Source organism: Passer domesticus, chromosome 9 (assembly GCF_036417665.1).
Source record: "Passer domesticus isolate bPasDom1 chromosome 9, bPasDom1.hap1, whole genome shotgun sequence".
Lineage (NCBI taxonomy): Eukaryota > Metazoa > Chordata > Aves > Passeriformes > Passeridae > Passer > Passer domesticus.
In genome coordinates this window covers 31,644,869-31,669,215 of record NC_087482.1, presented here as the reverse complement: position 1 = coordinate 31,669,215, position 24,347 = coordinate 31,644,869, and the positions used below count along the sequence as shown (strand labels likewise).

Genomic DNA, 24,347 nt, shown 5'->3' with positions numbered 1-24,347 from the left:
AGCGAGGAATCACTGCCTTCTCCATTAAGAGTTAACACTGGATCAGCACAATCCCTATTTTTAACTGTCTCCAGCAGTTTCCTAGCAGCCTGCTTTGACTGGGTTATGTGAAGGCCTGCCTTAATGTTAGTGCCATTGGGGAAAAGAGGAATTCCTGTGCTGGCCCGGGAGCGGCATGACATTCCCAAAGTGTCCTGCTTTGCTCATTGCCTTTTCCAAAGCTTCTGTCTGGTTGAAATAAGAGCCCTTCCAAAATTTCCAAGCAATTAAATTAAAACCCCTTGGAAGGCAGGCCCGGATTGCCTTTCAGGAAGGGAGGCTGACTGCAAGCAAAGTTAGCAGTGCTGGTGTTAACTGTGCAGCAATGCTTGGAGCAGTTTGCCCTCCCATGGCCAGTTGGAGCTTGCAGCTTCTGCTCTCCGATGCTGCCACAGAGGTTTCCTTTGGCTCAGATGGATTCAGACTCTGGATTAGCATTATACTCCTTGTCTGTGTCTTTACTCCAAGTCCAGGATAATCTGCCTGAAAGGGAGAGCAGAGGGTTTTCTGGAGCAAAGTGCTCTCATGGAAAGTGCCCAGCACCACCTTCTCCAGCAGGACCTGCTTCCTTGCAGGCAGTTCTGACTTCCTGGGGACACCATGGGCCTGCTCTGCATTTTTTGGTTTGGTCACTTGTTTGTGGTTTGTTGAGGCTCTTGTGTAAGCTCCAAAATACCCAGAGCTGCTGCACCTCAGTGGCAGCACCTGACAGTGATTGCAGGCCAGAGCACTGCTGGGTACGAGCTCTCTGGACACTTGTGCATTCACAAGACAAGGGAAAGTGGCCTCAAGTTGTGCCAGGGGAGGTTCAGGTTGGATATCAGATAGAATGTTTTCACTGAAAGGGTGGTTAATCATTGGAACAGGCCACCCATGGCACTGGTGGAGTCACCATCCCTGGAGGTGCTCACAAAAGGAGCAGACGGGGCCCTTTGTGATGGCCCTTTGGTTTAGAGGGTCAAGGGTTGGGCTTGAATCATCAAGGTTGGTCTTTTCCAACCTTGATGATTCTGTGGTTCATGGGTCCCGTTGTGAGGTGATTCCTCCACTCTGGGGCTGGATCCCTCACACATCTCTTACATTTGAGCAACCTCACTGCAGGGTGTGCCTGCAGCAGGGCTGAGAGAGCAGGCTGGCCTGGCATGGATGCGATCAACAGAGCCACAGAGCAAAATGGAGTGAAAAAAAGGAAACTATTTTGCTTTTCATCAAGGTTTTGCATAGGAAAACAAGAGATTAAATACATAGTCCCAATTTCTGCACTTTTTTCTTTTTTAATTGCATTTCCTGAGGTTCAGGCTTTCAGGCATTTAGGCAGAAGACAGACAGCAGTAGATAGGCTGATTCCTGTGTCCGGCCCACCATCTTCAGTGACATCCCAGTAAACAAGCAGGTACAAAGCACTGGTATGCTTCTTTCCTCCATCCACCTGTCAAAAAAATAATGTTTCTAATTTGCCATTTAAATTTCTTGTGTTTCTCTTCCCCATCATCTTCAGTAGATTCCCAAACCCCAGTTATCCCTGCAGTTATCCCAGACTATCTGCAGTGGATTTCTAGGCAGTATGTGCATGACAGCAGGTGTCTATGTCACCCTGGTGTCCTATGGTGTCCCCAGCCCCACTCTCCAGGAGACAAAAAAAACAAACCAGGAATGGGGTCCCTGTTAACAGGCCATTGGCACCAGCAACAACCTGAGTTGGATGTCTTGGTCTTTGAGCAGCCAGCCGTTACTGTGCAGTGTCCAGTGCAGCAAGTGTGGAAAGCCAGATGATTTTAATGACAGGCAGTCCATTGAAGTCTCTGGTTTGCAGGAGGTTGTGATAATTTCCTCTTTCTCCCAGATAAAAGAAATGCAGAGTAAGAGAAGTTCCTTGGCCACTGCTGGGTGGACACTTTGAATATCTCATTTAATTTACTAGATAATGATCACATTTATGGAACAGCTTGTTTCAATTTTCTCATTATCACTAACTGAGATGATAGCTTATTTAATCCACTTCTGCACCACTTCACAGACAATGAGAAATGTGGGAAGGAAAGTCATTCAGAAGAGCATGTGGAGCCCTGGTGTAAGCAGGTTGGTGCAGATGAACCTTCAGTGTGGAAGCCTCAGGTTTGTGACAAAGGTCACTAACAGGAAGCCATATGGAGCTGAGTCATTTTTCAGGACCTGTGCTGTTGTCCATCCAGGACCCAGGTCATGCTGGAGTTCAGTGGCTGAACCAGATGCCAAAGCTGTTTCTCTGAGACAGTAAGAAGCCTGTGCAGTTAAAAGACTGGTATATTGTCTGCCAAGAGGACTGAAGCAAATGATGAATGAGATCAGAGATGAATTTGCTCTAATACTAATACGTTATATGTAAGAGCACAGAGTGTTTCCGCTGATTCTGAAAGAAATTTAATCCTCTGCCACTGAGAAGGAAATGGGCTTGTAAGTCTGAGGAAGGAATGCATCATAATCCCAGAAGAAGTAGGCAGTGATTTCTTGGCACTGGAGATTTGGCAGGATTTTGAAGTGGAACAGGAGCAGGTTTAGCCAGTAGATTTCAGCAATGGCAAATGGGGTGAAGGACACCCGTGGTCTTTTGGCTGTCCCTGGGCTGTTGTGTCTGTTTTCTTATCCCTACCCATATAACAGTAACAAGATTAATTATCCTGAGTTTTCACATGGAAGAGAGCAAGCTCTCATGCTGCTGAACCACTCCTTGCCTGGTCACAGGGCATGTAAAGCCCTACCATGGGAGAGGATGGGATCCCAGCTCGCTGCCAGCCGTGGAGGAGAATCACCTGATGGCCCAAAGGGAGCTGCCAGAGAGTGCTGACATCTTCTCTTGATTTGTCCAATGTGACAAACAAACAAAACCACCAGCTGTCCAAAGCAGAGCAGGGAGAATGTGACTGAAGGATTATATTTACCTTCACACCTTTTCTGAAGGCTTATGCAGACGCCTGAAGCGTAAATTAAAATTATCCCTCTTATTTCAGTTGGCTTCTAAAGGAGGAGGTACACAGGAGGGGCCTGAAGTATTCAGACACTGAGCTGTGTTCAGTGGTCTTTCCCTAGAACCTTCTGGAGAAGTCAAATGAAAAGCCAGATGTGCATTGCAGGGGGATTTGTTTTTCCAAATAGAAATTATAAGATGAGGAGAAAAGCTGTTTTCAAAAGCAAGGAACTCTTTGGACTCCAATTGTAAATCAGACTTTCCTGCATCTGTTATATAAAATATCTACTTGACCTGTAGCTGTTTAGGAATCACTCTTTAAATATTCTTTTGAGCACCAGCGTCAGAGCTCTGTCTACAAAGTCCTTTATAATGGGCTGTTCTGCCTTCAGCTCCTACTCGTTTTATGCTAATTGCTGACAAGTCATAATTTTCCAGTAAACCACTCAGAATAAGCTCCATGCAGATATTAATGATACAATAAGTCTTTGAGCAGCCACCGAGACTGAAACATGAAAAGCTAAAGGCATTTCCTTTTAGGATTTGACCCCCTGACGTACTGCTTGTCTTCCAGGGAACAGGCACAAATGCTGTGTGTGGATGGTTGGTTTCTAATCCCCAGATCACAGTGATGAGTTGAGCAGCTACCTACAGGATTGGCTGTGTTAGGATGGGAGTGCCTGGGCTGCAATTCCTGCCCAGACTTAGGGGAATGAGGTGCCCAGATCCCACCAACTCTGGCAGCAGGCAGTGCCATATTTACCGAGGATTTCTGGAATCCAAGCTGCTACCTCTGGCACCGCTGGCTGCACTTCTGCTGCAGCCTTAAGGAGGGGTGGCTGTGACCTGTGTGATATGGAGGGGTGGCCAGGGTGCACTGATGATCACTGGGATGGTCAGGCAGGGCTGGGGGTGCCACTGCTGCCTGAGGAAAAAAACAACTGCAGGCAGGCCCAGGAGGGGCAGCACCAGGAGGAACTTCTGGCCAGACCACCTAAGCTAAGGAATAAATCCTCCCCTGCTTTCAGCCCTGCAGACACACATCTGCTGTCCAGTGGTGAGTGGGGGAAATTCTACAGAGTGAGCTCGTTCCAGGAAGCTTTAGTCTTATTAGTTTTTGGAAGAAACCCAGGAAAAATTCTATTGGAAAGCTGAAAGCTATTATGGCAGGAGAGCTGCTAAGTGACTTGGTATTTGCCCTTGGAGACCAGCTCTCCCAACTTTATGAAAAATTATATAATCTGATTCTTGGGGTTTGTGTCACTGCAGGCCCAATTTGTGTTACTGCAGGCCCAGTGTAGTGTTTTCTACAGAAGGATCATGATGTTCAACAATTGCCATCTCATTTCCATTCTTTTTTTATGGTAGAACAAAAAGGAAAATTACAAAGAAAATGCTGAAAATGTAAAGTCTCTTACTGACTTTCTTCTCCTTGGAGTCCAGCAAGTTGTGGAACACTGTAGATTTTCCAGTCCTCTCAGTTACTTTAATAAGTAACTCCCAGTATCACTTATGGGTGTTTAAAGAGAGGAAAATGGGATTTTTCCTGACTGCCAATTAATTTATTGCAATTAGTACACAATCTTCAGGGCATCACCCCCACCTGTGGGCCTCTCCTCCTTCCTCTGCTTACCCCCACAGCTGTCTGGTGTATCTGTTGAGCTGTTAACTCGGGACATTGTCCCCACCTGGAGATGGCATTTGTTGACATCTTGTCTGGAGCAAGCTGAGGATGTACTTGGGAGGAGATGTTGAAGCATGAGGGAACAGCCAAGCCAGGACTTGAAGGGAAAGAGGCAAGTAATCAGTTCTTACAATCAGCTCAGCCTGTGGTGGGGCTGAGCTGGTTAGGAGCTGATGAATATCTTCCTCTTCCTTCCTTTGGTTTTGAATGGGCAGGCTGTGCTGCTGTGCACAAGCATCTCCAATTTGCAGGGAAGGCTCAGCTGTCCCTTTGGGCTCAGGGCTGGCACTGGCTGTGGCTGGAAGAGGATGAGGGGACCCAAACAAGTGGTTTCTTCTACTCAAAGTGACCATGCAGCATTGCTCCTCTGCCTGCAGTGCCCTGCCCCACATCCTGCCTGGGGAAGGCATCAGGAGGGACCTGCCAGGGTTACACACAGCTCTTACATCTGCCCTATACCCCTGGGTTGGGCTGAGTCACCCCCCAGGCAGGTCCTGACAGAAAATCCCTGACTCAGGAGGTCCCAGGAGCACAGGGGCTGGGAAGAGCCACCAAACAATGGAGGCCATGTCCTTGCCACCCCACTGCTGATCCTGATCTGCCTGGGGGCAAACAGGACATTCTGACTTAGGGAGGGAAAAGAGTGACTAGAAAACAGGAGAAAAGAATGACAATAGGGCTGGAATGAGGAAAGCCATTTGGGCCTGGCAGGCTACACAGCTGCCTGGACCAAAGTCTCTTCCTATCATCCCTTGTCACACAAAAGAGTGCTAAAAACTGAAGAAAGGCGCACAGTGCAGAAAGCAGAGGTTGGGAAGCTTTGTTAAACACTGATGAGCAGTGCCCAACACAAGTATCCTCTGCTTCAGAAGCTAGTGCCCAGTGCTGGGAGAGCAGTGCTGAGCCCCAGCCTGTGCTGTGGGGAGCAGAGGGGCTGGCTGTGTGGCAATAAGCAAGGATCTGGGCAAGGAACACACCAGGGACATTTTAGAGGGCCATGGCCATTGCCAGGAGGCAGCTAATGTTGCACCTGGTCAAAGAATGAGCCAATGGAACTGTGGCATGGCCACAATTTCTCCAGTTTCTGGAGTGGCCATGTTCCCTATGATGTAGTGGGTGAAGGGAAGGCCAGCCTGTACTTCCCAAAAAATGTTATATTGTGGTGTCATTAGCAGGCTAGGCAGCAAGGCTAAGGATTATTCCTTTGAAGTTCCCAGTCCTCTCCCACTCCGCTGTCTTGTGCTTGGGGCTGTTTGAGGCCAAACGGTGTCTCTGTGCTTGCAAGGAGCTGTCATGCTGTCAGGAGCAGTTAGAACTGACAGATACTGCTTCATTTTACATTATAACCCATTTTTTCCCCCCACGCCGACTGTACACGTCTCTTCATGCCCAGGCTGTGTCATTTCCGTTTGTTTCCACTTCTTACATCTCTCTTTGGCTGGGCTCTCTTCCTCCCTGCCTCAGAGCCCACGTGAGGTTTGGGCTGTGCCCGGAGCTGTGCAGACTTGCAGTGTTTGTGCTGTGACTCCGAGCTCGCTCCTCGCCGGGCGGGCACCGGGCAAGGGATGGCACAGCCTGGCTTGGGTGGCACCTGGCCAAGCAGGAGGCAAAGCCAACAGCTTGCCCCTGCTGCCATAGTAGGTGTGGTGTGATTAACAGCAAAGGTCTAAGAACTAATGAGTTATCCCCAGCAATTTTGTCTTTCATAATTAAAAAAAAAAAAATTAAAATCCCTTTGTGCTCCATTGCTGCATCCTGAAGGCCACTAAATGTCTCTGTGCTGAGCTAGATAATCTTTAAGGTCCCTTCCAACCCAAACCATTCTAGGATTCAATATAGCCCTATCATCAGTGTGAATTTAACCCCCCCTGTGCTTACAAAGTGTTGTGCACAGACAGCAGGGATGTCCTGAGGTGCCATCAGGCACAGGAAGCCCAAGGGGGAGATTGATGTTCAATTAAATCCCCTGAGCCCCGCTAGTATCTGACCACTCTTTCTCTCCTGATCTGGAAAAGCAGCAAAGCAACTTGTCCAGAGTTAAACACACCAGTAGTTCTGCTTTGATTGGCAAAGCCTGTGACCACCAGATGCATTCATTTTAAGGTGTCCCAATTTTAAGAAGATAAAAATAAAACTTATTCCATTTAAATAATTTGGCAATTCATTTAAATCTTCCAGGAGTAAAGGCCAAGCTGTACAGCTTGTGTTAAAAGAAAGAGCTGTAAAAGTACAAGGATTTTTTTCCTTCAGGGAAAAAACTCCCACCATTTTCAGATTGCCATGACAAGTTTTTATGTATTTATCTTTTCCTTCCCCATTGATGTGTTGGAGATAACTAATAAGCTGGTAAGGCTGATTATAATAGATCCAAAAATAAGACTCAGAGAGATTCCCCGCAGCCCGTATCCGACAGGTCCTGTCACTTGGATGCATTTGTGAAAAGCTGGTTTGTCTCTCAGATGACAGATGCTTTGATGAGCTAATCATCTCATTTCCGTGAACTGCACATCTGTAAAAACAAAAGGGAATGAGACTCGAACAAGTGACTAAGCCCTGTTCTTGTTTGCATTGTTTCATTGCTGTTATTTGAGTGGGGCTGCCGTGCCCCACGCCAGCTGACAGGTGATGTGACACCAGCTATTTTGAGCACGTAACTCCTCTCTGGGGTTCTGCTCACTACAAAGCCCACAAGAGGTTTTTTGCCCACACCCTGGTGGTCTCTGACACCCCAGGAGCAACCAGCCTTGGCTCAGCCAACATTTCATCTCGTGGATGTGTTGCTGCAGCCTAGGAGGCAGATGCAGGGGGCAATGCTGAGGAGGTGACAGCGATGCAGAGGTTCCTGGGGGTCACAGATGCTCTTCTCCATTTCCTGGGGGATGTTCTTCCATTTCCAGTGCCCCATGCCAGTGTTCATCCCCACTGCTGGGTCTCCACAAAGGCCACAAGCAGCAAGAGGCTCCTCCTTGTGCTCCACACGTGTGGAGCAAGTGCTGGCCAGGGGACAGGGGTCAGGACCCTGCCCCAACTTTTCTGCCAGGGCCAACTTTGTGAGGTCACCTGCTTCAGGAGGCAGTAGCTCTCTCATCCATGTTAGCTTGGGCAGAGGCTGGATGCTAAACAGGTGGTTTCCTGCCTTTGTTATTGCCAAGCCATCATTTCCCATTCTTTTTCAGTGTTTGTGCTCAGCAGCCAGTGAGGTACAAGGATGAACAGCCTCTCTGAGGCTTTCTATACATTTTCTGTGCTTTTTCTCTACATTGTGGCACCTTTCAGTTGAAGCACCAAGGGTTCTGAGTTCCCACAGACTGCAGAGGAGCTAGGGGCAGTTCAGTGGCTCAGTCCTGATGCTGAAAGTCCTCACATCCATCCTGTGCATCAAACCCTCCAGCCCATGAATTAATTCTCAAGAAGCGTCCAACAAAGAAATTTAGTGTGTGGTAACTAATTTACCTTTGCTGTCCACCTCTAGTTAATTTAGATGAAATTTGCTGTATGTACCTTACCAGTCATGTTTTCCTGGTTTTCCTCTTTAACTTTGTGATCCTAGCTTTCATTCCTTTGTTTCAGTGTTTTCTGGATTAATTTTACAGCAAAATAAATTGTAACTATGTCAATCCACCAGTATGATTATCTGAATCAGGAAGTTTGTTTTCTCTTTAGTTTTTTTGTGCAATATAGCTGTGATGAAGGAGGAGCAGATAAAGATCCTTGAGGGAGGAATATGCCCAGCTACTGAGGCTGCAAATCCTCAGAAGTTTGTTTCCTTTTTCCAGTTCAAACATGAATTTATGAGGACACATTGTATGTCCCCCACCTCTGCCTGTCCAGAGCCATTTATTTCAAAGCAAGAAGGTTTTTTCTCTCTGAAGTGGAAGTTTAAAAGGAAATTATCAGGTACTTTCTAAACCAGTTTTGCATCTTTGTTGCTGCTTTATCTGTAGTAATTTGAAATGCTGGGGGTGGAATGCTTTTTGATGGAATGCCAGAAGAAGAGTAAAGCCCAGCTTTAACCCTTGGGGTCCTCTTGTCATAGCTTTGTTCCTCAGGATCGTGTTCTGTGGACTGTAGAACTTCCTTGCGCTTGTCTGGCAGATGTGAGGGAATTCAGGGGGTGTGTGTCTTTTCCTGACAGTGGGCACAGAGCTCTGAGGGTGTTTTTGCAGGGCCAGGGTGGTGTGAAGGGGGCTGGCAGAGCTGATGGGGTGCAGTGTGTGGGTCTGTGGCCGTTCTCTCCCTGCTCTGTCTTTGTTGGTGTTTTGGGCTGTGTTTTCCTTTGGTGGGGGTTGCAGAGGAGCAAGAGGAGCTCATGCTGTCCTTACTGAGGGGTTTCCAGGCTGAAAATTCAGCACTTATGCATTAGCCAAGGTTCCTGGGACGGGGTGCTGGTACAGGACTACCCCAGTCCACAAAATATGAGTTGCATGGTGAGCAACCAGCCTTGGTGAGTCTCCTCCCTCCATGTCCATGGATCAGCCCTGGAACAGGGCTCAGTGATGGCTCTCTCTAAGCAAATGGTTCCTAGTTTTTTGTTTGTTTGTTTTTTTTGTGGGGGTTGTTTGTTTGGTGTTGTTGTTATTTTGGTTTTTTTTGCTGTTGTTGTTGTTTTCTTTTCTTCCTTTTTTCTTCTTTTGTCTCAGTTGAATGTATCAACATCAGAGCATGGAAACTACACCGTGGGCTAATGCTGCTGCCAAGCAAGAGTTAAAGCATGGCCATTCCCCTTTTCAATTTCCTTACTGGCAGCTTCAGACCTCAGCATCTATCAAAACAGATGCTGGAGCCAAAAGCTAACAAAGGTGGAAATGATCTCTGCAGGGCAGGCTGCTGTTTCCTGTGAGCTGCTCTCAGGCCAAGCAGATTCAGCTCCAGCTTCAGCCCCTGCTTCTGCTGAGATGTTTGCAAAGAGCTGCCACTGTACCCAAGGCTGGAGCAGCCCAGGAACTGTCTGTGCAACATGAAAACAAAACAGAACCAGGAAAAAGCAGATGTCCTGCCTAGAAGTGTGGGTTTGGACTGAATATGCATAAAAGGATGTTATAGTTGGGGGTTGTAAGGGTCACCTGTCCCTTGGGAACCAGCTTTAGCTTACAGAGGAGTATGGTAGGGAGATAAAAGTCTGGAGGAACAAGAGTGTGGTGGAGCTACATCTGAGCTGCAGAAATGCAGGGAAAGGTGGCTGCTTCTGATCCCTGGGGTGTGTGATGGGAGAATGCCTGCCCCTGGAACCCCATTTCAGGACAGAGGAAAACCAAAAGCGTTGGGAAACAGGCTGTGAATGAAAAGGGTGTGTGATTGCATCGGGCACTTTGAGGCTTGTGGAGGGAGCTTACCTAAGTCAATTAGCAATACTCATGTGCCCTGGTATGCAGGAACCCAACCAGCAGCACTGAGGCTTTTAAAGCCAAATCTGATACAGCTTTGGGCACTCCTGGAAATAGGAAGGTGTGCAGGTCTCCTTTGAAACTGCTTCATGCTGCTTAACTCAGTTTTTACAGGGCTGCCAACGCACGTAGCTCCACCAGTAGAAAAGGAGGAGAGGTTACACTGGTTACAAGAATAGTGTACAGACATCCAGTAAATTTTAAATCAGGCTCATCTTGACTTATTTAAAGTTGATCAAGAAACGGCTGGTGTTAAACCACAGTAAGCCACTCTCAAAGAAAGGGAGCAATACAAATTAATCAAGTAGCTAATTAGCTGGATCTAGAACACCCAGGTTGCATCTCTGCCTGTCCAGTTTTCTGTTAGGTTTCCTTTTGCATTTCAGACTCTCTCTATTATTTCCTCTGCACCTGTCAAGTAATTTTAGATACCTGTTCTTTAGTGGTTTGGATTTTTTTTCTGTGGACTTTTTGTGTAAAAGTAATTTAGCCCCCTACGCCCTAAAGCTTGTGCTCAAATCCTTCTCTGTGCTGACTCCTCACAGCTCCGTGCCACAGTGCGCTCTCTGCTCGAGACCACTTGGGCAGCACTGGGGGTTAGAAATTCCAGCTCTGTGCACAGAGGTTTTTGCACTGAGAAGAGAAGCAGAGTGTTCTCAATGTCCAGGGCACCTGAAGGGCAGGTAAAAGTCACCAGTGTCATTGCATCTGTGAAGGGTTTGGTATTGACAGATTTTTACTTGTGGCTCTTGCCCTAATGTAGTTAAGATCTCCTTGAGTTTAAAAAGTGCTTTGAGATCTTAAGATGGATTGGTCTTTCTAGAAAGACAAAACATTGCTATATTCACCTCCTTTTTCAAACCTTTCATTATAATTGCTCTCTGTGAGCACCAAATTCATGGAAAAAAAATGTATAAAGCATTAAAAAGTCATTGCTGTCTGTCTCCTTTCCCCCACAGATTGTTGAAGTTTCTCAATTTTGTACTCAGTTTCCATCACTTGGGAGACACATACATCAAGCCAATAGGATCCATAAATATTCTTAATCCCACTTTGCTGGCAATTTTTTCTTGCTTTAATCTAATGTAAATGGGATCCCAATTCATATGAGAAACCACGCTTCTGCCTGGCTGCCTTGGCAGCAGTGCCCCCCCAACCCCAAATGAATCACACTTATTTCATGTTTACATGATCTCTAGACTTTGAAACCCTTCAAGGGCACCCCAAAATACACCCTCAGTTTCTACCAGCTTGCAGGCACTGGGGGAAATACTGGAGGCTGCTCAGAACAACAGCCTCAAGGCAGGGACCGGGGTGTGCTGGAGACTCATCTGGCAGTGCCAAAAAAAGGAAAAGCTGTGTTTTGGGAGGGTTTCTCAAGTGCTCCCCAGCACGGTGGGCGTGGGGGGCTGGCAGTGTTGTGAGGGTTGAAGCGAGTGGGATCAGCCTGAGCTGGGCTGCAGCTCCCAGCTCTGAGCAGGGCTGTTGCCTCACCGTGCTCTCCCAAGGTGTGTTCTGTGCGTGGCAGAACATGCCACCCTCATTAAGCTCCCCAACGTCACGCAGATCTGGAGCTGGTGATTTGCTTCTGGGACCACTGCCATGCCTCGGGGTGCCTGACGGGAGGATTATTTTTGTTCTTTGCAGAAGACACTGTTTTCCAAATGGATCATAAAAAGAAAAATGTGCTCGTAGGTGTTGAAAGAGCAAATGCTTTTGCATTTGACTGCACTGTGCTTTTTCTGGTTTCTCTGCTCCTTGGAAGCAAACGGGGGCTTTCATCAGGATTTTAAATCCTGGGTCCTTGTGGACTGGCTTTGTCCACATAACTGCAGTGAGGATGTGATTTTGATGGGAAGGCAATTGAAGCAGTGTACAGTGATTCACAAAACAGACCTTCCCAGGCACCCTCTGCTCCCTCGGCCAAGCTTTGCCTTTTGCAATTTCCTGGGTCTTTCTGGTTTTGGTTCAGAGGCATTCATGCTCTCACAGCCCCCAGGGGGTTTCTAAGCTCCACCAGGACAGCAGCTGTGCCTGGTTTGAAGCTCATTTCATTTGTTCTCAGGGAGATGCTGGTGACCCACTCTGCAGTGCTCTGGGGCAGCCTGACATGCCATGTCCTGCCCCTGGGGCTCTCATTACCTGCTCTTTCTGTGCTCTGTGCTGCCAGAGACCCTCCTGGACCCATCTGTGCCTGTCCTGGAGGTTTCTTCTGGTGCATGTTTTTTTCCATGCCTCTGGCTTTTAGCTTGGGTTTCTCCAAGCCCTTCCCATGAAGTCCTTGGCACCTCCTTATACGCTGATTTTGGAGGATTGTGACCCTGGTTATCTGCACTGTAATGTTTGGATCCATTTGGAGATTTGTTTGTTAGCAGCTCCCAGTGGCTGGCCTGCTCTCCCACACCAGCAGGTTTCTCCTCAGCCACCAAATGTGCTGGTGTGTCGTGAGATCCTTCCCCTGACTCATCCCTCTGATCCTTTAAACTGCCCCCTCCAAAAGCACACTGTGGGCTGGGACGAGGAGCTCACCCCAGCACGAGCTGTGCTGATGCCTTCATCCAAGCCTCTCTGCAGCTTCTGGAAAGGAGATTGTGGAGACTGGGACGTGAGTTTGTGTCTTGTCTGGATGCTGAGGAAAAGTCCCAAATTTGCTGAAGCAGAGAGGCCTTTACCTTCCCCTGCTGGAAGGCAGGCTCATCTGGGAGTGTCTGGGGAAAGGCTCAGTCTGATGGTCAGACACCATTCTCTGCTGCTGGTGGTGTTTTGGCTATGGTGGTATCTCCTCTTTCCTTCAGTGCTTTCAAAAAGCTGCTTTTTGTGAGGTCAACAAAATCAATTTTCACATGCATTTTTCACACTGTGGAGGAGAAGGAGCTGGTGGGGCTGTGACTGGGGGTGGCCCTCCCATCACAAGCTGGGTCCTCACCAAGTACTCTGGAGGCTGAGCTGGCACTCAATGAATAGCCAGAAGGAAATCAACAGCATCCACAGCCTCTGCCACTGGATATGCAGGGTTATCAAATACTTCCTGCTGTTAAAACCCCATAGAAATGGAAACAGCAGCTTCAGAGAATTTTTTCTCTCCATCATTTCATTTGCCAACCATGTGAGCTCTGACTGCAGGATCTGTCTCTGGAGCAACCTTCCTAGGTGGGTGGATTTTGTCTCCTTTCCTCGTGAATTCTTCATGGCACTGTAGATCTCCTGACTTAAATTTTTGGTGCAATTAAGGAAAGCAGTATCATCAAACTGTCTGTGCAGGAAAGTGATGATCAGTGACAGCCTGGATGTGTCACATCAGCAACCTCCTATGAGGCACTCCCTACCTCCACAGAAGTTATTTGCAGATAGTTTTAGTTACTCTTTGACTTACCTAAAGGGGAAAGAGTTGTTCAAAAATTAAAGGGGTCAGTGGGGCCTGCAGAGGTTGCCTCTTATTTCTGTGTGGTCTTTGGAAGTCCTGCTTTCCCAGCCTGTAAAAAGGAGGATGTTCTTACCTGGTGGAGGAGGGAAGTGTGTTGAGACGTGCAGCACAAGTGTGTCACAGAGAAAGTGCTCTGCAGGGAACCCAAACCACATGGGGCAGAGACTGAGCAGAGCTGCCACTCCTGGAGAGGGCAGGACACGGCTGAGGTGCTCCTTTCTCCCAGGCAAAGTCAGAGGGGAGTGCACCAAGCAGGCAGCCATCACCAGGAGACAGCACAGTGCCTGCACAGGGGCATGTGTCAGCTGGGAGACATGAGTGACAACGAGCCTTGCAGAGAAATGTTATTACTGGTGGCTGTGTTTGTGTGGCTGTTTATTTTATTTAGCCTTCAAACAATGTATTTGATTTTTTTTAAATTTTAAATACTTTTTGAGCCCATCTTCAAAGTGATCTCCTGAGGTAATGGTTCAGATAATTCCTGGCAGAGAACAAATTTGAATAAAAGCTGGAGCCCCACAATGAGGCCTCGAAATATAAAGCCATCACTTCGTTTTGCCCAGGTACCTGAGTGCCTGGAATACATCCTCCTTATACTCCTTTGTTTGAACCCTAGAATGGGTGACAGTGTTATTAATTAAAACTGTGGCATGCACAAGGTTTGGAAAGGGAACAAGAAATGCAAAAGCAGTGATTTCCTCCTCCTCCTCTCCCTCCCCTGCAACTTATTCTATTCTTGGGTTTCCATGTGATATCTTGTCCTGCAAATAAAAATCCCAACCCACCTCCCCCATCCAGACTTACTTTGAGGAGGTGCTTGGAGCACCTTTTGCTTTGAAGTGAATTGTTTCTTTATTTCCTGGGTATGAAGGCAGCAGCAGGGACTCACCCACCCGTTCCTTGCATCAGGGGTATTGGCACGATGCAACTGTAACACAAAAAGACATGTAGGCAGTAAATCCCTGCTCTGGGGGTATGAGGGAAGTTCACAGAAACATTTTTTTCTTTGGGTTCACAGCCTTTTTTGAGTCAATGGTGGCCACTTCTGTTGCCTCCATGTAGGTCAGGCTCCTGAAGTGGAAAGATGTAAAGTTAGAGGTAAAATCAAGGATCCACTGCAGTCATCTCCTCTATACCGCAGCTCAGGGCCATTATCCAATCTGGCATTCTCCAATGTTCTGCATCCCACAGAAAACCTTTTTCATAACCCTCTTGCTGCTGCTCCCCACTGCTAAAGAAAACTGCTCTCCTTTACTGGCCTGGGTGCTGCAAGGAAAAGTTCATTGTCAGTAGGGATGTCATTTAAAAAAAATTAATGCATTAAAAATGTTTCCTTCCTCTACAATAATGATAATCTTAATTTTTGAGCTTCCTGCAGTGGAACATTTACTTAATTGAATTCCTAATACATTGAACATCTCTAAAAAGCATGAATGGCAATTTCATCTTGCTGGCTGCATTTTCCTAAGGGATGCTCTGTGGGGACAGGACACAAAGAGCTTCTTTCCCTCTCAGGCCAAGGTTTTACCTGCAGCCTTTGCTCACCAGTCAGCGCCAGCCCCTGTTCTCAGTGGATCTTTGAGCTCCTGTGTCTGTCCCAGGGTACAAATACAGCTCTGCAGGAGCCACATCACCACTGGGCTGCCTCTCCAGCAGGTTCAGCAAAACTTCTCCTGCTCATACAAGCACAAACCCTGCCAAGGATTTGCTTGCCCCAGATGATTTTTGCACCATTCCCCTGCGTGTCCTGACGCTGTCAGAACTCCTGATGGGGGCCTGCTCCACCATGCTGTCCATCCCAAAGTGCATCCAGAGACATCTCTGATCTTTTCAGGTGCTATGGGGCTTTGCAGAGTGAGTAAAAGTGCCTTTGGTGGTGTTGCAGTTGCCTTGTCTCATTGGAAATAAGGTTAATGGAAAGAGAGAGGGGAAAGCAAGGAGAGGAGGAGGATGCGCAGAACTCCCCAAGAGATCGTGTGCCACACTGGGTCACTTCCTCTGGCAGAGGTTTTTCCCATGATTACTTGGTAGTTTGTACCTGTCATTTTGTGACTATGGATGAAGCATTTTCATTTGAAAAGTTATCCCTTAGATTTGGCAGAAAAGTGGCACGTTTTGGGGGAGAGGGGGAAACCAGAAAAAGGGCTGGGAAATAATCTCTTCATGGGAGGTCTGAGTGCTTCCCTCTCCTCTGAAGGTCAGAGTCTATCCACAGCTGCACCAGCTCCAGCAGAACACCTCTCCCCTGGTACCAGCTCCATTGTGGCTCCTGTTATCTCTTCCCCTCCAGGACAATTGTCCTGCCCTGGGCTGCTCACCAGGACAGGGAGCCCCACAAGCAAACCCCTTGGGCATGGCAGAGTCCTGGTGGAAAGTTGTTTGTGTGCAGTGGGAAGATTTCTACCTCAAAATCACTCTGCAATCTTCCCCTGTGATCCACTGAAGTGTGGCAGCAGGCAGGTCAATCCTGCTGGCTAACAGAGAACAGTTTTTTACACCTAGAAAATGCTTGAGTGCAGCTGTTTAGAAATAAAGCACTGATTATCTACATTTCACACCAGGTCTGTGGGCCTAAGTGTGTGCAAGAACACCTTGAACTCCCAGGGCTCAACACATCTGCCATTAGAATAAGTTGTACCAGGGACTGACTGGACTGTTTCACTCTTTAGTGGTGGTTTTGCAGAAAATGCACTGAACTGAAGATGATTTTCCATTTGGAATAGCACAGGAATGCTCTCCTAAGCCACAGAATACGCCTGGTATTTTTAACTTAAAATGGCTGCTCAAAATACAAGGAAGAGTGTAGGTAATTAAACCCCTGATCACCTAAAATTAGAGCATGTGGTTCAGAGAGCACAGCCCAAATCAATGAGAGCACAGCGCTTTGCTAAAGGCATCTCTAAAAACAGGTGCTGTGGAGTAAAGAAAGGTCTGGAGACTTTTCAGCTCCCATCTGCAGAACAAAACTGTGCCCTTTTGTGGTAATTTTAATTTTTTTTTTCCTAGTGGCTTTGATTTGCTATGTAGAAGAAACAAGAGATAACAAACACCAAAGTGTCTACAGCTTCAGTGTTGTATTTTCCAGCTGCCTCCCTTTCCCTGGTCACATGTATGGAGTGCAAGACACATTTTACTCAATGCCAGAGCAGACCAGAAGTTCTCAGTATGTTTTATAGTTGTTCAGTTAGTAACTTAAATTTAAAAATGTACAGAGAGATGGTGACTGCAGCTCAGCCATGTCCCTCTGGCAGTGTAGGAAAAGCTAAACAACCTGTTACGGGTGTCAGAGGAATAAATCTCTTATCTCAAAGGGCTGATTCATAAAGGATTGATGATTCAAGCTCTGCTCTCAGGTAATTTTTGTTACAAAATGTAAATGTTTTATCAGCAGCAGAACATCCCATGGACTTACTGAGCCTACAAGAAGCCCCAGGTTATCAGTCCAAGCTTCTCACATTAAAGGGAAAGCCCAGAAAGGGTCTGTGTCACAGGCTGGGATCCTGTATTTTTAAAAAAAAAAATTAAAAAAAAAATAAATAAAAAAGTCTACAGCTGAGAATTAGCTGAGGTCAAATTAATAATAGAGAAGGTGAGTGACAGATTCCAGATTCTCTAGTCAGGCTGCCTCCTGACATTTTCTGTTTGTAAAAATAAGTAGCCTTTCTCTACTTCTAACAAAAATCTCTTTCCTGGCTCTCCTTGATGGTTTCCTCTCCTGTCTCCACCTCCAGAGATGTCTGAACAGTATAATTTCCTTTTATTTTTAGCCATCTTTCATAATTGAAAGTATCTCTGTGTCAAATAGAAAACGTTCCCATGAATTCCTCAGAAGGCACTTAGAGCAAGCAATTGATGGGAATGAAATATTTAATGGGGTTTTATACCTGTGCACTTGGTGACACCAGCACATCTCAGCAGCAAAAATTTTCATGACATCAGGGTGGGTGGGAATGAGGCGTCCACCTCCCCAGCTTCTCTTTTGGGGTCAGTCCTGGGCCTGGCCTGAAGGTCTGTGAGTCAGTGGCAGGTGAGCTTTGGGAAGCAGTGGCTGCTCCTGACCCCAGAGCTTCCAGTTCTTCCCACTGAGGACCCAAAACTGCTGCCTGGGGCAAAGCTGATGTTCTCACTTATCAGAGCACACGGCATGACTGCAATGCTCTCCAGGGATCCAGCCACATCCACAGGCAGTTATTCCTCTCATCTCAGCTAAGAACCTCTTGGAATCAGACCCAGAGTCCAACCAGCTCCTTTTCTTCTCTTGCAAAGTAGCCAGAGCAGATGTCTCTGGAAAAAGATGACACGGGAACTCCTTCAGGTCTCCTGCATACATGCTGCCCACACATGAGTTTCCACTCAGGATCTTCCTGAGGCATCATTTTTGCCTTTGTATTTAATAGTCTTTGAAGGATTTTTCATCCCTGGATTAGCTCATCTTTTCTCAGGCCTGTTCTGTGCTCCCATTTTGATGCTCATGGAGACAGACCCTGCTCCTGCTCATCCCCAGCAGCTCCGCTGGATTTTGCCTCGACCTGAGGAGCTCAGCAAGAGCAGTTCAAAGAAAGTGCAGGAGCAGAAGCAGCCCCTCCATGGCCCACAGTGAGGCAGGAGTTGATTCAGTTTAATGAAGCTACTAAAACTGACCCTGAGGATCCAAAGTTTTAATTGCATCCACTTCACAAATCAAGCTCTCTCTAATCAAACTCTCCTGTTGTGACTCACCCCTAGCCCAGAGCCAGCTGCTGTGGAGATAGAGGAGACAAACCTCACTTCTCTCTGTCCTTTCCCCCTTCCCAACCAGCCAATAACATTTCCTTCCTATGTGCCCCCTTCTAGGCTGCCTCCCCTCACCCCTCCACATCACCTCCCAGGTGGCTCATGCACCTCACAGCACCCTGGTGGAAAAGCTGCAAGGAACCCTGTTTTGTCCTTAAAATTAAGGATCTCCCTTAATGAGTACATGGGCATCAGCCTTGGGGGGTCTCCTGTGCTGCCTGTGTCAGCCCCTCGTGGTTTTCTGTTGCTAGCTGTGGAGCAGTTTTCAGCATGCTGCTCCATTTGGGAAGCATAACGCCACAGGAATTTATGAATCATAATGAATCACCTTGCCAGGTACAGGGAGGATTATCCGCGTGTGATCTAATAACTCCCGGACCTTTAATCACCTGTGCCGGGTTCTGAGCACGTTGCATGGCAAGAAACAGAGCTGACCTTTTAAGGTGAAACCACAAGAAGGTGTTTCTCTCACAGGTCCTTGTTTAGAGCATCCCTGGGAGCAGCAGGAGCTCCTGGCCTGGCGGGAGCAGGAGGGAGCGCTGTCCCTCGAGTGTTGTCACGCCTCAGGAATTTCCCACTGGGATTTCTGCAGCGATTTCAACATCAAGGAAAGGAACTGAGTCTGAATTGTGCTTGGGGCTGTTGTTGCAAGGTGTCTGTAGGCACTCAGAAGCCCACATGGTGTCCCAAGAAGCCTGGAAAGGTTCTTCCATCCCAGAGGAGACACGGCTGGGCCTGACCCACAGTGTGTGTGCAGGGTCAGAGCTGCCAAACCCCTGCCATTTGTGCATCCTTCATTCCCTCCTTCCACAACCCAAAGGAAACACTTTTCCCCTATGAAGAGCTGCGTCTGTCATGAAAATATGAATTATGAAGATGATGGAATGCCCCTTGCCTGTCTGTGGCAGTCCCTTCCTGCTGCCCCCAGCAGCACAGCAGCTCAGGTGGGTGCCACCAGCACAACATTCCCACCAGCCCCGTGAGCTAAGCTGAGCTTACCCAGCACAGATACATCTGCTGTGTGAGCACAATTGCATTTAATTGCTGAGATAAATTTAAAATAATTGCCCGGGTAACATTCACCCTTCCAGGAGTGTTTGTGGATGAGCAGAGCTTTTCTGGGGAAGCCCACGCTCTGCCCAAGCACTGGCAGCAACTTTTCCAGACAGCCAAAGCACAAATCCTGCTCTCAAACTCTTCCCCACGGCCCTTGGATTGGTTTCAAGTGAAAAGCAAAACGGCGACATTTTAAATGTTGCCTCCCACACAATGTCTCTCTTCAGCCTCCGTTGCCACTTGCTGTGGGTTCAGAAGTCTCTGGTGGATCAGTCTGCCCCCGGAAAACTGTGGCTTTGCTAAAATAGAAGCATTTTTGCAGAAGGCAGTGATTTGGATGAATGTTTTGCCAGCACACATCTCAGGGACTTGCAATTTGTTTCAGCATTTTGTGTTTTTATTTTATTTTGGATTTAGTTGTCTTGTAGGCAATACTACCAAAACAGAATATTCTAATGTTTGTAAATAATTTTGGTGGGAGGGGTGGGGGGAAAACCATGATTTTCAAATATGCTTTGAAATGCCAAGTTTCCCTACCCAGCAGTAGTCTCATTTTGCTCTCATCTCACGGTATCAGCTCTGGTTACATAGAAGTTAATGCCACTGGGAGAAAGGACCTGAATGTCTTTCCCAGTAATATGCTTTACTTTCAGGATGGTGAATTATTTAAAATTCTTTCTATGGCTTTAGTCTGTCCCAAGTCACAATCTCATATTTCGTTAATGTCAGTCTCATAATCGATTATTCCTTTTCTGGGAGCAGCTGGCATCTCCTGTCAAGGACCAAGGTGCAGTTGATACCTTCCTGGGTGGTGATGGAGAGCAGGGCAGATGGAGGCTGCTGTGATGCACCAGCTCAGCCAAAGCTGGGGATGTCCATGACCTTCACAGCCCAGGGTGAGTTGGAGGAGAGCAAAGCCAACAGCTGAGCAGAGAATTACACCAGCCAAGTGAAGCACAGCCTGGGGTTGGTGGATCCTAGAGAGAAAGCATGGGATAAAAAAGGAAAAGCCCTTTCAAGACAATGGGAAGCATTTGAATTTGAAATGCCTTGGTAAATGAAGTTTTCTGGCACCTGGGAAAACTGCTCAGTAGTCACATCAGGAAAATGGAGTAAGGAATAGTGTGTCCAGTGGAAATTCCTGCAGCTCTTGGCTCAGCAGAGCAGAATTGTTGGAGATTGGAGCCTGCCCAGGACACTGGAGCTAACATCTCCACCCTTGCAAGAAGTGGGATCTGGGGTGACCACAAGTGGCGAGCTTGGGATGTCATTAAAATGCAACTCCTGCAGCAGCACAGAGCCCAGAACTCCCTGCTGAGCGGTTTTGTCATGCTGCAAACTTTGAGGGAAGGTGCCACCTCCCAAATCACCCCAACCACTTCCTGCAGCACCTGTTTTGAACTCCTATCTCCTGTCCCCAGTGTGGCTAGACCCATGTGCAAAGTGCTGGATCTGCAGCACACGTTTGTTGTTGGTATTGTTTGAGAGAGTCCCAGGACAAGGGAAGAGATGAATCTGACTCTATATTTTTAGAAAGCTGATTTATTATATTATGATATTATTTTATATTAAAGAATGCTATACTAAAGCCATACTAAAAAGAATAGAGAAAGGAATACATCAGAAGGCTAAGAAAGGACTGAATAATAAAAACCCGTGACAAACCAGAGAGTTTGACACAGCTGGACTGGGATTGGTCATTAAGTAAAAACAATTCACATAGAACCAATCAAAGATACACCTGCCACATTCCAAAGCAGCAAAGCACGGGGAGAAATGATCAGATAATGTTGTTTTTCTTTTCCTCTGAGGCTTCTCATCTTCCTAGGAGAAGAATCCTGGATGAAGGGATTTTTCTTAAAATGTCACAGTGACACACATTGCCATTGGGATGGATGCAGGAGCAGTAACACACAGGAGTAAAACTGTGCCCTCACATGGCAGAACCAGAGCATGGCCTTGTTCCATGCTGGAATGCACTTCTCCAGCTCTTGGCCAAGCCTAATGGATGACCATTGCTCCTGGACATGGACTGGAAGACAGGCAGGGACATCTCCTGGGCTGTCTGGAGCCTTCAGTGCACAGGAGGACTATGACCCTCCCAGCTGCCTGCTCACTCCTCTGCTCTCTCTTTCTCAAGGGCTTCAGGAAGCTGCAGAGATTCTGAGATTTTTCTTTTCCCATTTCTTGAAAGTGTGGCTAAAAATAAAGGGAGTGTTGAAACCGAGCCCAGCCCAGAAAGCAGTGTGTAGGTGTGATGCAAACCAGCACCTGGGGCTGTGAAGCATCCTGGGGGAGCTGGCACCCATCTGGCAGAAATGTTCTCTCTTTCTCCTCACTCTTTCTTTGGCACCTTGTCAAAGAGCACAGAAGACACTGAACCTTAAGTACTCTTGTTTGAAAATTACCTAAACACATTGTTCTGTTAATGAGGAGAAGAAAACAAGGAGAGGACGATCGTTTTCATTTGCAAAACTATCTGGGAGCCCTGAGCTACTGCTGTGCTTTCTGGTTTTATCTCCTGGCTGAAGGTTTCTAGAGGTGGATGGCAGAAAACAGTGATGGCAGATACTGCTTTGAGGTGGTGGACTAGGACATTTCTGAGGTTCTGCCCCTGGCACATATAAATAGTCCAGCAGACAACATGCAGTGCACAGGGGTGAGATCTTGGACAGGGTCCAATGGAAAGGAGCTCCTTCAAGTGTCACAAAACCATGGAATTTCAGCTTAGATCCTGTAAGGAAGACTGCTGTGTCTCTTTAATTACAGGTTTTCATTGGCTGCACAACATGGGCATGCCAGACCCACAGAGCCCCCTCACTCACTGCTTCCCAGCAAGCATGTGGGCAGGTCTTGGGGTGTGATGGAGTGTCTCCCCTGAAAATGGGGGATTTAAAAGGACTTTCTACAGTGAGGAAAGTCATAAAACATGTGCATGACACTACCACAGACCCCCAGAGGAGCCACGTCTGCACCCTGCCAGAGCAGAGGGCATTGGGGCAGGGTGGCTATTAATGTGTTAATCCTTAAACAGCCTGAGGACTAGAGCTGCCATGGATTAAGGGCTGTGGTGGACAAACATGGACTTGGTGTCATCCCAAGGGGATGGAGACTGGCATTTGGTACAAGGGGAATGTGCCCCTCTTGGGTTCAGTAGATTGCTTTGCATTACCATGATCTTGGACAGCTCTGATCCTCCCTTTGGACAGCCAGGAGAAGCTGTATGCAGCCATAGGCATGGGAGAGTTACCCTGGGACACAAAAAGGGCCTGGATTTGGTGGATAAGGGTAGCACAGGTGGGACAATGCATGTGCAAGTTGAGTGTTAGGAGCTGCATTGGTCTGCAACAGCCTGCACAGGGGCACCTCTCGGGCACAGCACCCCCACAGCAACCTGAGAGGCAGTAATTCCCCTTTCCTCCCTGCCTTCTCCATCCCTAACACCTTTGGCAGGACTGGAAAATGGTAGCAAAGGTAGGGCGAGTCAGAGAGCATGAAGGTGGAAGGAGGGCAGTGAAATCCAGGTGGGAACCAAAGGGGCTGTGGCCCCGGAGACAGTGCAGCTGATGTCTGTGGACACCAGCCAAAGAAAAAGCCATGAGAGCTGCCAAGACCCTGCATTAAGCTGCCCTCCCCTCATCCACTGCCCTTGCTGATGTAAGTGCAGGGCTGGAAGCAGTTTGTTCCCCCCAGCCCCTTCCTGCTTACGGGGAGCCAGCGGCGAGGGCAGGAGCTGCTCTCACAGAGGGACCTGCAAATCCTCGGATGAACGCCCAGACCCAGAGCTGTTTCCCAGGGGGATCGGGCTGGATTGGATAATTAATCACAGCTTGTCTGGGGGAGGATGAGGAAGTCTGAATAAAGGTGTTAACGGCTCTTAAAGGCTTTCCTGGTTCGCAGAGGGTGCTGCCTCAAACAGATTATCTGGAAATATTATTAGCTGGAGTGGGAAAGAATTTTTTTTCCTTCTCTAGGCTCTTTGCAGCAACCCTAAATCTGCTTGAGCTGAGGAGACAGGTTTTATTGTGCAGGGGGAGGTGGGGGAGAGGTGTTGGCTGTCTGTGGGTCAGCAATTAATTGGTTTATTCCTTTCTCACGGTTATTTTCTAACCAACATCAGCTAAAGCCCCAGTGCCCACTTTGTCCCAGCTCAGGAAACAAGAACCACAGGGATTTGCACTGGGGGGACCCCAGGCCACGAGATTGGCTTTGCAGGGGCTGCTGGGAGGTCTCTTGTCCTGCCAAGCCTCTTTCCCTGTTATCTCTTCTTAGGAGGAGGATGTGATTAGTGTTTGCTGCCGTGGGATGTCAGCTGGGGGATGAGAGCTGTGTGCCAAGAGGAGGAAAGAGCTGCCACGGGCGGATGGTGAGTGAAAGCAGAGACCTGCCCTTTTTGCTGCAAAGGAAACTTGCCTTCAAATGTCTCTGTGGCCCATTAGTTCAGACAAATGCTCTTGTTCAGCCCTGTGCTACCTTCTGTCCTGGCAGAAGTGACCCTTGGTGAGGGTGGGCTCTCCTCCATCTGCTGCTGCCATCTGGGAAATCATTTCTGATTAATCCAGCTTTATTGAAATGACATTCCTGGTTACCTGTGGCTTTGTTACAACACTAGAGCCTACCCAGGTCAGAAACAGAGGGTGCCATCAAAGCAGAAACCTCATGCCCTGCCAGCCCCAGTTCAGCCCAGGCTTTGTCCCCAGCTGTGCTGCAGGGGTGGTGGGGCTGTGCAGGCACATCTGTGCCAGGCAGTGGGGCTTGCTGTGAGCACAGTAATGGCTCTGATGGTGCACCTTGAGCTGAGAAACCACCTTTCAGGCCACACAGGGATAGAGAAAGAGCACGGGCTGAAGGATTTCAATAGTTGTAGCTTGGCATTATTCTGGCTCAGAGAGAAAAGCAGAAATTTTGAGTCCTACAAAGGTGATGGAGTGGGGACTGTGGCACAGCTGGTGCAGGGCAGTCCCCTCTCTGAGCCTTCCTGGCCTGCTGGGCAAGTGGGAGAACCCCTCCATGGAGAAATTAATTTGAAATCACATTGTCCAC

At 47.7% G+C, this 24,347-nt stretch overlaps 1 long non-coding RNA gene across 1 annotated transcript in view; it reads left to right on the top strand.

The window, feature by feature from the left end:
* The window catches only part of LOC135307882 (uncharacterized), a 268,237-nt gene that overhangs the window by 226,896 nt on the left and 16,994 nt on the right, over positions 1 to 24,347 (top strand). Inside the window, exon 12 of the long non-coding RNA XR_010368481.1 lies at positions 23,577 to 23,670. This is a non-coding gene — a long non-coding RNA (uncharacterized LOC135307882). The remainder of the gene's footprint in view (positions 1 to 23,576; positions 23,671 to 24,347) is intronic.